This window comes from Alexandromys fortis, unplaced genomic scaffold (genome assembly GCF_014885135.2).
Source record: "Alexandromys fortis isolate MF-2015 unplaced genomic scaffold, M_Fortis_MF-2015_v1.1 scaffold_53, whole genome shotgun sequence".
Taxonomy (NCBI): Eukaryota; Metazoa; Chordata; class Mammalia; order Rodentia; family Cricetidae; genus Alexandromys; species Alexandromys fortis.
In genome coordinates, this window is record NW_026067939.1 from 1,152,881 (window position 1) to 1,169,817 (window position 16,937).

At 41.1% G+C, this 16,937-nt stretch overlaps 1 long non-coding RNA gene across 2 annotated transcripts in view; it reads left to right on the forward strand.

Moving 5' to 3' along the window:
* The window catches only part of LOC126504934 (uncharacterized), a 23,886-nt gene that overhangs the window by 3,287 nt on the left and 3,662 nt on the right, over positions 1 to 16,937 (forward strand). For both annotated transcript variants that reach the window (XR_007592756.1, XR_007592755.1), the window contains exon 2: positions 16,786 to 16,846. This is a non-coding gene — a long non-coding RNA (uncharacterized lncRNA). The remainder of the gene's footprint in view (positions 1 to 16,785; positions 16,847 to 16,937) is intronic.

Genomic DNA, 16,937 nt, shown 5'->3' on the forward strand with positions numbered 1-16,937 from the left:
TATATATATGTGCGTGTGTGTGTATGAGCATATATATACATACTCATATGTATATGCTCAGAGCTAGGCAGATGCTGAGTTGGTCAATTTTTCCCTAGATTACTGAATTTGTGAGTATAAATTGGCATGGGGCTTCTTTATGAGTTTTAATATGATTGACTGCTCAGCCTAGGTAAAGAAACAACAGGTGTATAGTCTTGTGTACTAGGCATAGCATAGATTTTCATTACTTCACGATGTCAATACCAATCACCTTCATAATTTAATGCAGTTTCACTCATCCAAACCCGGCAGTAAGCTCCTTTCTACTTTCCTTCTCTTCCCTCGAAAAGACTGTTTTCTGGTTCCAGGGTTTGTTTGTCCTTCTTAAAGGCCCACATCCTCTTGCCATCCCCTAGCGTACCAGGCTGTGCACAAAGCGAGCTGTCACGAGCCATTTCCCCCCTAAAAATCATTACAGGAACCATCACCCTGGGGAGTCTGCAGGGAACCTCACACCCATAATTATGTTCTATTGAGAACCTGCCCCACACCCAATTAAGCTGTTGATGGGGAGCTATCTGTTAGCGGAACCCGCCTCACATTCCAGCTATCCAGGGAACCAGGTGTGGCAACTTGTGACTTCCTGGCCTACCTGTCCGAACGTAACCTGGCCTACACGACCTGGAACAGGCGGCAAGAGTCCAGTTTCCCTACCCTTCAGGGGCTATATAAGCAGCAACCATGATCCTAATAAACGGAGGCTTTGACAAATCTGCTTGGCCTCCTTCTTCGGTCCTAGCTCATTCCCTTCCAGGTAGCGCCCCTCCGTGACCCTGGAATAACTGATTGCAGGGTGGGTTACAAACCCCTAGACTGAGTAACCCACCCAACGCAATCGACAGCGAGCAATGCACGAGTTAACGGTGATCACTACGAAGGGTATTGAACTTTCCAAATCTATTGTAGTTAAGATTTATATTTAGTTTCTGCTTACGGAGAGATTTAAACACAGAATGGGAGCCGCTTTGATTCCATCCGTGTGTGAAAACAAGCTTCCCAGAGGAACCTGGGCCTGGTTTTGTCCTGTCTTGTTGCTGTCGGTAATCGATTCAGGGATTTTCTTGAAGATTGAATGTTTCAGCTTTGTTATTGCTTCTGTTGAATGTGTTATACACGGATTGTCCAAATTTGAGCATGATGAGGTGAACAGCAATGCATCCTTAATGAATGTAACTCGGACTTTAGGATACAGAATACAGAGCTGGGTGCTCTGTATTTTCTTGAACATCAATGACAATGGTTTGTAGCTATAACAAAAGACAGGAGACGGACTGTAACGGCCTTCATCATGCGATGATCTGAAGCTGTTTGATGAAAAGAATCCTCCTGATGGCTTGTTATCATTTCCATCTTTCATAAAGGAGAAAATAGAGGTGAGGGCAGTGGGATGTGGTTCTGTATTTCATATTGTGCTATCCAGCTTGACACGCAGTAGAGGCAAAGACAATGAGGGAGACACTGAGACACTGCCTCAGTGAGGCACAATGTCCCACTGTTCTCCTTCCTCGGAGGCTCAAGTCAAAGCAGATAGAGGTGCAAACTGTCACCCAGGTCATGACTCAAAGATCTCTGCTTCATTCAACCCCACTGGGGAGTCCTCTGTGCCTCTCAGAACGGTATGTCCACCACAGCGTGGAGAGATAGATACATTGGAAGGTTCCCTGCCATCCTGAATCACTCCTGGCTTCCCCTCAGGCCTCCTGAGTCACCCCTAGTCTGAACACAGCAGGCAGTGAGCCAGGGTGGCAATTTTCCTACCAACCGCCAAGCACGAAGCTGCCAGCTTCGCAGCTTTTGCTTTCCTCTGGGCTAATTGCTCCCAACTCTGGTTCATTCTGCCCAGTGGTACCACTTTTCTGAGCAGGTAAATTGGGTAATTCTACCTCTTTCCTCTGAGTAGGGGAGGGGTCCTTTCTCTGACCTATTGATGTCCAGTTCCTACGGGGCTCCTTCAACTGAGATGATTTGTTGGAATTATGTTCCCATCCTTTACAATATATCCACTGCAATGGGCTGCAATTCCCTTTAGAATTAGAAGGATTTTCCCCTAAGTTCCTGTAATTTCATCAAGCAGGCCACCTCCTGCTGAAAGACAAGACTAAGCAGGCGTAGCCACACCTGTGGGTGATCCTTCCTTGCTCTTTGGCTCAAGGTTCTTTCTGTCTTTTAACCTGGCCTCCTCATTTATGCTCGCTTATTTCCCTGAAAGAAAATAGTGGGACTTGGGTGCTCTAGTCTGGTCACCCTCCTGTTCCCTTGTCTTGCCCTGCAGCCTCTTTTGATCTCAATTTCTTTCTGTTACAAGTGGCCGCTGTGAAGTCTGAGGAACCTGAAATATACTAAGGAATCAAATGAAGTTGTGCCAGCTGAGGGAAGTAAGGGGCGAGGCTTGTCTCCCGTGTCGCCCTGGGCTCTCGCAATGGCCACCATTGCAGATGCTAGGTTTTGTTCAGAGGTACGGAAGTTTTCTATTTGCTTACAGCCTAGGCTGAGCTGTGACGAGCTCTGGTGCTGGTTTTAATACGGGTAAAGTAATTGGTGATTGTCTGGTTTCAGATATCGAATTGGCTTCTGGTTGCAGGAGAGGTATTGCTATCAGCTGATTTAACAATCAAAGGCTGCCATAGGCTTTGCCGGCTTCGGCTGGCCTGCTGTTTTTGCACAGAGACCTTGAACCCCACTCTGCCTCTGCAATAAACCCCTCTTTCATCTGTCCTACTGGATTCCCCAGATGGCTTTTCAAAATTGCAGTCAGCTTTCAAAAGAAATGTTATTTAGGTGGGGAAAATTGGCCATATACTAATAAGTCAGGGAGGGCATGTGCATCCTATTAAAGTTATTTTTATTAATTCGTTTTGTGATTCGACGGTTTCACGTATATGATATGTTCTGACCACTTTCTCCTCCCACCTCCGCTCATCTTCTTCCCATCCCCTCTACTCTGTCTCCTCCTTCCCTCACTGAATCCTGACTTTGGGTTTTTGTTTTGTGATCCATTTGGTTTAATCTGGGCCCTTTGTGTCACTGTATTGGACCTATTCACAGCAGCCTCCTGGGTTTCCTGAGTCCACCAATGGTAAATAGTTCAGTAGGGAGCAATAGCCCGCCCCGTCTTGAACCCCTGCTCCCTCCCCCTCCTGCCTGCATACCTGATCTTAAAGACATATTCTTATGCAGATTCAGCATAGGTATTCTTAGCTGCTGTGAATTCTTAATTGCAAAGGCTGTGTTTTGCCCAAAAGATGCCTGCTCCAGTCCCTTCATATACATTTTAATCTGAGCTGCCGTGAGTAAAAAAAAAAAAAATCTTTAACTCTTTAACACAAATAAAAAAATGTTAGCATCTGCAGTATGACATGCTCTAAAAGCTGTAAATTTTGTTGTTTTCCTGTTGTATATTTAACATCTATTTTATTTTTAATTGTGAGTATGTGTTGGAGGGTATTTGCATATGCGCGTGGGTACCCATTGAGGTCCAAAGCCTCAGATCAGCTGGAGTTGGCGGTAGAGGTGGTTGTAAGCCACCTGCCCTGGATGCTGGGAACCCAGTCGGGGTCTTCTGAAGAGAAGTACACACTCCTATCAGCTGAGCCATCCCTTCGGTGCCTCATACTGTATATTTAAAATAACAATTTGCATTTTTATTCTCGGCTCTTTTCAAGCTGAGTCATCTCGAGTCTTCTGGAGCTCTCCAAGGCATGGCTTGTCAATATCTCCATCTGCACTGTGAAGCAGATGGCCATGATAGCTTAAAACATTGCATTTTAAATTGTCTTATAGACTAATTTTATGTGATAATTTAGACATTTATTTACAATCCAGTACATTTTTTGGTGGTATGGAAATCCTGTTTCACATACTCAATACCCCTGTTTATGTAAAAAGAAAAAAATAGGCACTGTGTATCTCCATTCTGAAACAAGACGTCATACTTCAGAAAGACACAAACAATCTCTAATGACGTCAGTTTCAGAAATTGGTCAGCTTCTATCAATCAAGACTGGAGCTTGAGCTGGGGCAAGGAAGTCATATTCAATTCTTGTTTGTTTTTTGTGGTTGTTTGTTTGGCTGGGTTTTTTATTTGTTTGTTTGGTCAGGAAGTAAGAAGGTACACAAACAGTGACGGAGTGTGTCAAAAGAAGAAAGAGGCCAGCATAAGTGCATTCTTATGTTAAGTGGGGGCAACTTGAAAGGATTATAATTTTTAAAAACCCACAAGAATTCATATTCCTAAGCTGATTTATAACTAAATAAGGAAGAAGGCAAATTTGATATTTCCAAAAAAAAAAAAAAAAAAATGCCAGCTAGTGGAAAGATAACAGCTGATAGAAAAACCAGAGTTGCAAACTTACCATTTTGCAATCATCACAGGAAGCTAGAAAGATCAATAAATAATCCAACAGAGAGAATTTAAATGAGAAAAAAGGTATATACAGAACCTCAAATTATCACTCCACAAATTGCTTGATAATGCAAACAATAAAGAGGTATGCAGTACTGAGACAGGACAGTATCCAGCATAACTTCAGCATCAGCACCGGGTGACCAGGTGCCTGGCGGCATGATACCACAGGGAAGCCACCTCACGCACACTACGATCCAACCAAAATGAATCATCGTTGTTTAACTACAAGGGAACAGCAGAGAAACCCAGTGTTAAATGAATATATGGTATGGGTGATTGGCTTTCTTCCATTAGAAATACTAAGGGCATGAAACCAAAGGAAGACTGAACCACTGCTACCAACTAAATGGGACCCCCCCCCAAAAAAAAAAAAAAAAAACAAAATAACTACGTGGAATCAGTGTTACTAGGCATTGGCTTGAATTGGGGAAGAATTCTATAAAAGATATTTTGGCAATAATTGGGAAAACTATCATAGACTTTAAAGTGCTGTGCCAAGGTAAATACCCTGAATTTGAAAGTTACCCTGTGGTTCTCTATCAGAAATCTTGCTATAGAATACACGGAGTAGTAGAGGATAAAGCAGCATGATGTGTAGAAGATGCTCTCATACAGTTAAGAAAGTATATGCTTTAATTTTATTGAGAGAGAGAGAGAGAGCGCGCACACACTAAAAGAGTAAATCTTGGTAAATAGCAATTAGTTACTCTGCAGCTCTGAAATTATAATGCTTCACGCATAATTTTATTTTCAAGAAAACAGGACATAGTAAGGCAAGTTATTTTAATGAATATTCTTTATAGTCCTTACTGTTGTACTGTGGTTTGTGTATGTACTAAAGTCCAATTAAAAGGAGGTTTGGTCCCAGGGTGGTGGTGGTGACAAGTGATGGAACCTCTTGTAGATAGGCCTTGTGAAAATTCCTTGGGGCCTTTGGGGGACTCTGTCCCCCAAAAGGATTTTAAAGGATTGACAAGGAATTGCCTTTAAAGGGGGCAAGCTGGCCCACTTTTTCTTCCTGTCTCTTCAAGTGAGCCTTCCTATGCACAGCCTCCTGTGAACTACCATGGGGCCCTTGTAGATCCTGGGCTCTCTCTATGAATTTCCAGCCCCCCCAAGTAAAAGATGAGTAACTTCTTTTCTTTATGTACCTGGCTGGCTGCCTCAAGTATTTCACTGTAGTGCTGACAAACTGATACTACTCTGAAAAACAAAATAGAAACCAAAGGACAGGAAAAGAGAATTTTAAAGTCTAGCTGAGAGTAGGTTAGATAAAATAATCACATGAATGAATTGTCTGTAATCACCATATACAAGTAGTGATTGCCCCTGAGTATCTGTCTTTTAACCCTTTGCCTGCTCAGATGCAGAGTTCTAACTATCTGAAGTTTAGAATGAGGTTTACCTGTTGGTCATTTTTTTATGGCATTTATCAATGTAACAGACATGCAGAGATACTTTGTTCCTAGTCCGCCTCTCTTAAAATGCAACAATGTAACAGATGTACATAGATACTTTGTTGCTAGACCCCCCCCTCTTAAAAAGCAACAATGTAACAGATATACACAGATACTTTGTTCCTAGATCACCTCTCTTCAAAAGCAACAATGTAACAGATGTACATAGATAGTTTGTTGCTAGACCACTTCTCTTCAAAAGCAACAATGTAACAGATGTACAAGATACTTTGTTCCTAGACCACCTCTCTTAAAAGGCAACAATGTAACCGACAGAGATACTTTGTTCATAGACTATCTCTCTTAAAAACAATTCTCATTTTATCTCTTCCTATTATTCACCTTCATTTTGTTTAGCTTTTAATTTCCCATGGCCTCAGTTTCTACACCTGTGAGGTGAGGCAAACTGAACAGTCTTCCAAAGCTCTTGGGATTTAAAGAGCATCTACATGGGTGATGCTCTTCCAGGTCTCTGGAGAGGAAGGTGGGAGAAGTAGCTAGGGATAAGGTCTATCTTTTGTTTGTTTGTTTGTTTCTGTTTTTTTTTATTTTGCTTTTTTTTTTCTTTTCCCAACACAGTTTCTCTATAGCTTTGGAACCTGTCTTGGAACTCTGAAACTTGCTATGTAGACCAGACTTGCCTCTAACTCACAGAGATCCGCCTATCTCTGCCTCCTGAGTGCTGGGATTAAAGGTGTCCTCCACCACTGCCCAGCAATATGATCTATTTGTAGTGAGGACTCCTAAGCTAAATGCTAGACTTCTATTGAAGGTCTCTTCTTTCTACATTTTCCATACAGCTACTTTCTCATTATCTATCTCTATCTATCTATCTATCTATCTATCTATCTATCTATCTATCTGTCTATCTATCTATTTATTCATTTTTACCACATGGGTCATATTCTCAATGGCTGATTAGCCTACACTTTGCTAAGAGGTTGATTAAACAATTTTCAAGTAAAATACTCCCTTGACATTATTATAAAAATGTGAATATTATTAATTAAGGAAAGACATGTCATGATTAGACTTTAAAAGGGAGCTATAAGTTTACATTAATAGAGCCAGACTACCTGTGGAAGACTATTTCAAGTGTCAAGGTCAAATTGATTCATTTCTTCAATGTATTAAATATCACACAGTATCATTGCTTGCTGTGTATTTATTCATCTTTTTTTTAAACATCCCTTCAGGTTTAAGAAAAAAAAACTCATGGATGATTCTCATTAACTTAATTTTTACAGTGGGCAGAATTATATGCTCTCCCTGTCTGGCAGTTTCTTCATACATCCATTTCCTTCCTGGGTATTGCTGTTGAGGGCTGACTTTAGAATCTCTAGCACTATCTGCACTGTTGACTTTCTAAGCCTATTAGACAGCTCTCACCCAATAATTATTTTTCACAGATTTCTAGGTCAAGTTCACGTTCCTTTGGCTGTCATGATCTTCTGGGTCTTGGATTGCCTTTTCATTTTTACCTTTTTTTTTTTTTTTGGTTTTTCGAGACAGGGTTTCTCTGTGGCTTTGGAGCCTGTCCTGGAACTAGCTCTGTAGACCAGGCTGGTCTCGAACTCACAAAGATCCGCCTGCCTCTGCCTCCCGAGTGCTGGGATTAAAGGCGTGCGCCACCACCGCCCGGCTCATTTTTACCTTAATACAGCCCAAATTGTCATTTTAAAATTTTTCTTCAGAAAGTGTACATGGAAAGTAAAAAGCTCTAGCTGCTTGCATGTCTGAAAATGTCATTTGAACTTGAAAAGTAATTTAGATTGGAATGTAATTCCAGCTTGAATAGAACTTGTTCTCAGAACTTTAAATTATTATCTTCTTTCCGACAGTTTTCCTGGGAAGAGAGCGACACAGTCCAGTTCTCATTTTGATGCAGGTCATTTGTTTCTTCTTTAAGATAGGTCTTAGGCTCTTAGCTCTTACTCAATAAAGTTTCCTAACAGGTTATCAGAAATGGAATCCTCCTCACTGCCATTTCATGACAGAGATGTCCCAGCTACCTGCAGAGGCCTTAGCCCTTCATGGGAAACACTGTCAGCTAAAACAGAGACTTGTGTTTTGGTTTGATTGGAACAGAAGGTACACATTCCTTCTCTATGTGGACATGGGAGCAGAGAGTGTGGTGAAGGTGAGCTTGGATGGCCTCCTCTGTAATCCTTCAGTCAGTGCCTTGGATTGTGCTTTATTTTGCCCTGGAATTCTTGCTAATTCTAAACCTTGCACTGATATTTGTAGACAGTCATCTGTGGAATAAGATACTTAGAAAAAAGTTTCTATCTATATTGAAAATGTACATGTTTTTGTTAACATTGTACCCTAGATGATGTAGTATGAAACCTCTGTAGACTACGTAGATTATACGTACTCTGGAGATGGTTTAAAGAGTGATCAACGATGTCCATTGGCTGTGAGCAATTTGAGTTCATTTTGAGTTTATGCTGCCTTTGATGTGTGGGGAGTCCTGGATGTTGGGAAATGGCTCTACTTTCTTGAGTGCTGATACTTTTATTTTTTGGCTTTAATTTACAAAAGCAAAAACCCAACTTTCATTGAGTTGTCTTCCAGGAGGGACACTAAGAGCTTCCTATGTTCTCATCTGGCTAATCTCCACTAAAACCTTGTGGGGAAAATACTGCAATTGTATGCCTTTTATAATGAATCAACAGAGATGTTTGCCCAGATCATTATTGGCCCTGCTGTTCTGTGAACCCTGGCTCCACAATCCCACCCTCCCACTTATCTCGGAGAAGTATGTAAAAAGTCAGAGTTCTCTGATCCAGGGATTCATGAGGAGCTCATTCTCCTTCATAGGCTGCGAGGCATTTATTTCTGTGGAATGTGAGGTGTGGAGGCCAAGAGGGTGAGGCTTGTATTCTGCCCTCTGGTCACTGAAACTAGGCTGTGATTTCTGAGTGCAAAATTCACACAGTCATTTTGGCTGGATCCAGACATAAGCAGTTGTTTATGCTGGGGTTTGTGTGACTCCGCAGTGGCAGACAAGAAGCAGCCAGAGATTTACTTTTAGAAGCAGAAAATGGCTTGGGTTTTATTTCACCCAGTGCCTTAACTATTTCATACCACTAAAGTCAGACAAGCTCCTGAGCATAGAATCCAAAATGGCACCAAGCCGGCCATTCCCTACCATGCTCCTTTCTCTGTTTGATTCCAGGGCTGGCCTGGGAAAGCAGCTATAGAGACAAATGGAGAAGGAGAAAGGACTAGAATTTATATACATAGTGAGGCTCAGCTAGACCTGCTATTTCCTGAATGTCTGTCTGTCTGTAAGGGGTCACTTGTTCCTCCAAGTACTCTGTGCACATCACTGTTAAGTTTCTGGAATAGTCCTGTGGTAGAAGCATTGTGCTGTGTTACAGATGAGGAGTCGATGTGTTAGAGCCTAAAGATTCACCCAAGGCTACACAAGAAGCATGTCCATTTGACGTTAAAACACATGTCAGGTCCATGCTACCATAGTACTTCTTGACTCTTAAGTAGTTAGGAAGGAGCTGGTGTTCGTTCATGTTCATTCTCCCTCACGGTGATGCTCTCTTTCTCCATTTAATTAATTGCTTACTGAACAGTTATATAGCATGTATCTGGTTATTGTAGGAGGCTGCTCAGACCTGAAATAATCACACAGAAACTATATTATTTAAAACACTGCTTGGCCAATGACTCTAGCTTATTTCTAGCAAGTTCTTACATATTAAACTAACATATTTCTATTATTTTATATTTTACCATGAGGTTTGTGGCCTACTGGCAAGGTTCTAACTACAAGCTTGTGTCCTTCTTCTCTGGCAGCTCCATGGCATCTCTCTGACTCTGCATTCTTTCTCCCAGTCTTTAGTTAATTCCTGTCCTCCCCTGCCCCACCTCTATTCTGTCCTGAGCAGGCACAAGACAGCTTCTTTATTCATTAATCAATAAAGCAACACATATATAGAAGGCCTTCCCACACCATCTGGTAGAGGGATAGATGGGCTCTCTTCCACAAGTCAAATTATGCCTTGATTGCCTAGGTGTGATTTTTTGCCATATGACAAAGCAAAGCATCCTGGTTGGTGTCATTATTACCTGGAATACAAACTGACCTCAAGTGTTTCTTCAACATTACAAAAATATTTGCAAATTACTTCTATCTTTGTAAGCGTGTCTCTTTAGAATTTTAATTTCCCCCCTATACTTCCATTCAAAGGTTCAGTTTATTTGCCTTTTAATCTTAGACTAGAACAGCTAAAGGGACATCAGAAAATGCAGAAAGAGGTTTGAAGAGTGCTTGCCACAGCATTTATCTTCTCTTGATTCTGAGAATCTTTCTCTGTGAACCTTAGAGTGAGAGGCTGTTGAAAAGGGTGTGTGAGGGCACCTGAGATGAAGCCCCAGGTGTGATAGAGAGGTTCCATAGGAGCTTCCTTGATTTAAATCAGCCGGAGAATGGTGAGAAATGATGAATGGTTGTAATTTCAGGACATTAAGTTTTGTAGTGCTTTGATGAGGTAAAGCTTGCTGCTGCACATAGCCTGTGGAGGAAGATGGAAAAGGTGCAATAATCCACACAAAAAGGAGTTGGGACATTATTTCTGTAATGTTTGGGTGGAGGAGGTAGAACCCACAATATAAGAATGATGAAAAAAATGGCAAGGGTTATACGGAAGGCTCAGCTCACACTTCCTCATGGCAGCCCAAATTGTGGTTCCAAGAAAAACCATTTAGAATGTTTAAGAGCACTCACCTCTTTTGCAGAGGACCTGGGTTCAATTCCTAGCACCCACATGGTGGCTCACAATTATCCATAACCCTAGGTCCAGAAGATCCAACACCCTATTCTGAATGCTGAGGGAACTAGACATGCATGTGGTATAATATATAATGCAGGCAAAGATATATATGTATATTTATAGTGTATGTATGTATTATGCATGTATGTATATTTCTTTTAAAATACCAAATTTAAAAGAAATGGAGGAGTGACAAAAAAAAACCCACCTGTATAAAAACACCTTAGTTTTCTTTCTGTTGGTGTGATGAAGACACCATGAGGAGAAGCAACTTGAAGGAAGAAAGTGTTCATTCACCTCATAGCTTTCAGTACATCATGAAAGGAAGTTATAGGCAGGAACCCAGGGAGAGACTGTAGAGGAACGCTGCTCACTACCTTGCTTTCTGAACTCATGTACCTTTATTATACCTCCCTGAACCACTTGGTCAAGATGGTACTGTCTACAGTGGCTGGGCCCTCCCATATCAATCTTTAGTCAATGAAACACCCCTACAGACTTGCATTTTCTCAGCTGAGGTGTCTTTTCCCAAATAACTGTAGCTTGTGTCAAGCTGACATCCTAGCCAGGACAGGATGTGAGGGGTTTACCCAGGGGCAAAATTTGACATTAATTTGAACAACCTAAAGGAGTTCAGATACTCTTGTTTACTTTTAATTTACTGGTGCAACAGAGATTCTCTCAGGAGATTGATCTTGATCCAAAACTCCAAGGCTACACACATCCATGGTCTGAAAGATCAGTCATTGTGCCGTTCATCTTGAGATATTCTTGCCAAGTCTCCTCTCCTGTTTCCACAGTGTTAGAGAACGTCATGCCTGAAGGCCCCCAATGCAGCATCAAACAAAAAGAAGTTGTTATACTTCTCCTTTGCCTTCCGTACAATGCTTTTGGCTCCTGTAGGGTAACTGATGTGAGGTGCATCTGCAGTCCATATTTGAATTGAGACTGTTGTCCTTAGAGACTTTAAGCTTTCTGAAAGCAGGGTCCTTGTTCTATTCATTCATTGTGTCATTAGTTCACACATGCAGACAGTGTTTATTGTATGTGGATGGTTCATCCCTGCTCTCTCTCTTTCTCTCCCCCTCTTTATTGAAAATAGATTCTTCTCTCATACAATACATCCTGTTCCCCTCCCCCACTCCCCCTGTCTCCCCCAGATCCACTCTTGCTCCATATAAAAACTTGGCTTTGTGTTTTCAATGTAAACCTCATATTGGTTTTATAGACAAAGGCACTTGGGTTTTGACTACCTGGGTTATTCTAACTCCTTCTCTTTTGAGAGAACCTGGCTTGTTCTTTCAGCTTAGCACCTTTGACAAATTTGACAAATGCTCCCTGATGCTATTCTCCTGTTCTGTATTATTGGACCCTTCTTGTCAGTCAGAATTCAGCTAAGATGGTTGAAGCCACCACACTTGAGTAAGTCAGCACCTAGTCATTGGATACCATGTAAACAATCAGCCAACCATGACTGATATCTTCTAGCTATCTGTCCTCCATCATTTCCTTCTTCCCTTCGTCTTGCCCTCCCTCCTTCCCTTCCAGCTCCATTGTAACAGTGATCCTCTTCTTCCTCACTCCTAGGCCTAGTCTAAAGCACATCACCATATAATATAGTCCATAGTCCATGGAAAGATAAATAAAAATATTTTAGAGCATTAGCAGGCACACATTTGCTAGATTAGAGGAGAAAATGGGTTTGCTTGGTCTACAAAAGCTAGTGCCAGGGCAGGCTCCAAAGCTACAGAGAAACCCTGTCTCGAAAAACAAAACAACAACAACAACAAAAAAAAAAGATACTGATATAGCTAATCTGGTATAACTAAGTTTTGACTTTTGCATTTGCAATCTTGTTTTTTCTGAGTGAATTCAAAATATTTCACGTGACCTGAACAGGTGTGGAAAACATGCAGACGATCATTTGTGGCAATATTCATTTGACACAACAAATCACCACAAGCAGTGGCTACACTTACGATACATGTATGTGTATGTAATATATATTGTTTGGGTTTTATTTATTATTTCTACATGTTAAAAACAATTCTCAAGGGCATTGAAGAGGTGTTCACGTTGATAGCCTCTTTCCCCTAAAACGGAAACAGTGATATATGTGTCAGTGAGTTTTTGTAAGATTCAAATGACTTTGACATGTGTTAAGTGTCGAGAGCAGTCTTTGCACTAACAAACAGCTGTTAGAATTTATCCTCACAGTCAACATCATTGGCATCATCTCCATCATCATCTCCTACTCAAAGCAAGAGGGAAAAAAATCATGTAACTTTAATGAGGAAATTTTATATCACATTAAAAATCTTTTGTATAGGCAAATTCCTTTTCCCATTTCTTGATATGTCCTTCCTTCCTTCCTTCCTTCCTTCCTTCCTTCCTTCCTTCCTTCCTTCCTTCCTTCCTTCCTTCCTTCCTTTCTGGTCTTGCTATGCTACTGGGCTCTACTGGCACATCTGCACTCCCCCCCTCCCCCATGCCTCAATCCACTGTTTTCATTTTTCAAATCAGAACCAAGTCCAGAATATGCCACTGTGTGTTGGAAGAGATCTCAATAGAGAACATGTTCTCCACAATAAAGGGAACATCTCAGTCCCATGCAAGAGTCTCTGGTCTCAGCTCCTTTCACCAAGACTCAAGGCTAGCTGTGGCCTGTGGTTCTGCGACTCAGCTCTTTGTGAGAGAGGAAGGAAGGGCGGACCTGCTTGAGATTTCCTGCCACTGTGAGTCACTGATACAGAGCTGGTTTCTGGCACTTTGTAGCGCGCTATCGGGAGAGCAGGAATGTGGCTGTAGAAGTTAAATGTGTGTGTGGTGATAACTGCTTTCCCAGCTGCAAGCAAGGGGGATCCCAGCTCTTTGGTGCGTGCTCCTTAGCCCGGCTAGCAACAGATCCAAAGCAGGACACCGCTTTTCTACTCTAAGAATCAGATAGCAAAACCCAAGAGAAAGCACAAACTTACATGTCACTTTGTTGTAGTGGAAAGAATTTCTTGCAGATAGGAGGTGAGATCCACATTTTGACTCTGTCGGGAAAGACCCTAAGCCTTCCTGCCCTGACTTTTTTTATACCCTCTGCCCACCCTCTCTTGAATAAGCTGGAGTGGAATGGGGGAGGCTGTGTGTGAAATTCCTGAGATTGCCTCGTAAATAGAATTGTAAACTGATTTTTCCTTGGAGTTAGTCTTCATAGACAAATCCTGTCAAAAAGGAATCATGACAGCTGTACTATGTAACTTGTAAACATGCTGGAAGAACCAACAATAATAACAATAGCTATTGAGTCCATGTTTACAATAGACATACTTCATATACAGTATTACTAACCTTCACAGCAACCCAGACAAGTCCACTGTTCTGTTCTTTGCCTTAAAATGGGGTGATGCAGATGGCAATGCTTTGAAATTTTAGTTATTATTAAAGTTAAGAATTATAATCAACTTATTAATCAATATGCCATGGTTGATATCTTATGAAGCTTGTAAAGATAATACACTTTGGATTGGCACAGAACAAGGTTCAAGTATGATTGTTTTCCCTTCAGGTCTATAGCCAAGTTACATCCCTGGGTTTTGCTTTAGTCCCATGTCAACTACTGGTGATCACAGCACAGGGAAGGGCAAGTGTGAACACCTGCCAGCTCTGTGTTTGACATGTAGAAGATTTATCACAAATATGTGCTCACGTGCTCTCCCCATCTTTGTTTTTTTTTTCTCTCTAAAAATAGTAGAAAAGGATCATAGGCTTCCAGTATCACTAAACAGGTATGGATTGCTTCTTAAGATGTCTTCAAAAATACTTCCAGGCGTGGACAAGGCACGCAGAGTAGTGAGGAGTAACTGCATTACAACGAAGCAAATCCTCTGTCTATGAAGAGAATCTGCTGATTCACCTTACAGTGATTTTTTGGGGGAGGGGGTTGTTGCTTCTAATTTTTCTTATAAGCATTTGCTATGTAGCACAGGCTAACCTAGGTCTTATGATTCTCCTGCTGCATCCTCCTGAGTGCTGAGATTATATAGTCTTACCATTAGGCCTGACTTTTAGAATACTCTTGAAAGTGTTTTTTTTTTTAATTAGGAACAAGAAAATTAAGTATAAAATTACAACAGAAGAAATATTATTAAAATATACTTTCCTTTCTTTAGCAAGGATTATAATGATATAAACGAGATGGTATGGCCTTTTTAGGGCAATGATTGTGATATGAATTTAAACTGATTGTCATTAAGTGGCTGCCTCCTAAAGCCAGGATTGTCAGAGTGTATGCTCATTGGAGAGAGTGCGGGGGGGGGGGGGGGGGGGGAGGGCATACAGTGTATTGAAAACAATTAGATATTCTTTCAATATTTGTATTTTGTTCACCCAATTAAGCTTTCCTTTTATCCCTGAGGCTGAGACAGTTCTGTAATGGTAATTATTTCATTAAGCTAACAACTCCTTTTCCTATGTTTATATTATAGGGTAGAAAGTAATATAAAATACTTTTTTTTTTATATCAGCCTAGGTCATTGCAACACATATTGAGACATTTAGGGATATGGAGTACACTTAAGACCACATGTTGTGAGAACTGTCTCAGCAAACACACGCTCCTGACTCTGGTCCATGCCAGAAGCTGTACAGTTTCTTGCCAGGTGAACTTTGTATGGGGCTGAGCATCATCACTGTATAAGGCCAAAGGCTTAGAGAACAAGAAGTTATTAGTTATCTTCCATTTGGGAGCAAAAGCAAAACCTATTTTGTAAAGAAAAGACAGCAAGACCAGAATAGATATGATTCAATAAGAGACTGTTTACAACGGGGCCTTCATTTTCTTTCACAGTACCATGAAAGCAAATCTTGACTCTGGCCATACTTCCACATCTACTTTTACACTGGCCCTGTTTGTTGGAGGACATGGAGAGACACTGAAAGTAAGCCAACAAAAGAAAAGAAAGGCAAAGGAAAGAATCCTACAGTCTCAGTGCTGGACCCCAATCAGCCTTGAATAATACAGTTTTGGGGGTTCAGATAGTTCCATTTCTCTCTGGAAGCTGATATTTACTGCTTACGTATTTGATAAAGAGCTTAAAAGGCATTATCCAGACATAGGAGAAAGGAACAAGGAGGGACAAAAGGGAATGAATGAAATTTAGTATATGGCCCCTTTTAGGAACAGATTCTAAATCTTTGCATGAACCAAGTTTAACTAACGCTAACGGTGTTTGTTGTAGCTTGTCTTAGCCATGGAGGCCCTGGGGATATCACTAAAAAGTATTTTAATGCGATTAATGCTGCTAAGCTTAATGCAGTTTTTCTGATGATGAAAGAGAGAGTGTTCTCCTTGTTTGGCTCTTTGTGACAGACATTCTCGGATTAGAGTATAAGCCATGGTTATTCGATATCTGGATCTACACAGCACAGGGCCCACATCTAACGATGAGACATTTGCTGGTGAGTCATATGGAAAAGAAACTAGCGTTTTTCAGAGCAAAGGAATTACACAGTGATGTAAAACCAGCAGACACATCTTTACTCATCCTAAAGATTTTTTTCCCTTCCCTTTAATCTTAGGCACGTCCCATAAACTAAATGTAGAGATATTTGCAATTTTCAAAATAATTATATTTGAGCTAAAAAGCAATAGAAGTATTTTGAAAAGGAAAATGTTCTTCTTCTACTGGCTTGCTTTAAAATCAGTTATTTTGTGCCCATGTGTGTGTAGTTGAAAGTTTAATTGGAAGAATTAGGAAGACACTAGGACCCCACAGCAGACCCAGCAGTATTTAGAGCAGTTCTCAATCTCCCTAATGCTACGGCCCTTTAATATAGTTCCTCATGCTGTGGTGACTCCCAACCATAAGATTAGTTTGTTGCTACTTCATAACTGTAATTTTGCTACTCCTATGAATCATAATGTAAATATTTGACCTGCAGGATATCTGATCTGCCACCCCTGTGAGAGGGCATTTGCCCATCAAAAAGGTCTCGACCCACAGGTTGAGAACTGCTAATTTAGAGCGTTGTCATTTCCATCCTGATGCTGAATTTCAACCATTAACTACTTTATCACTGTCCCTTTCTCCCGAGGCAGAGTGATCTCCAAGGCTGCTTCTACATGCTACGGCCCAGCGCTTGGATTTCTCACTGAACAGGTATGGTTCTGATCTAGACTGGTCTCCGTGATAATGCATTACCTGGGACCAGTGGTTCTTAGACTGCACTGTGTGTGTGTATATATATATA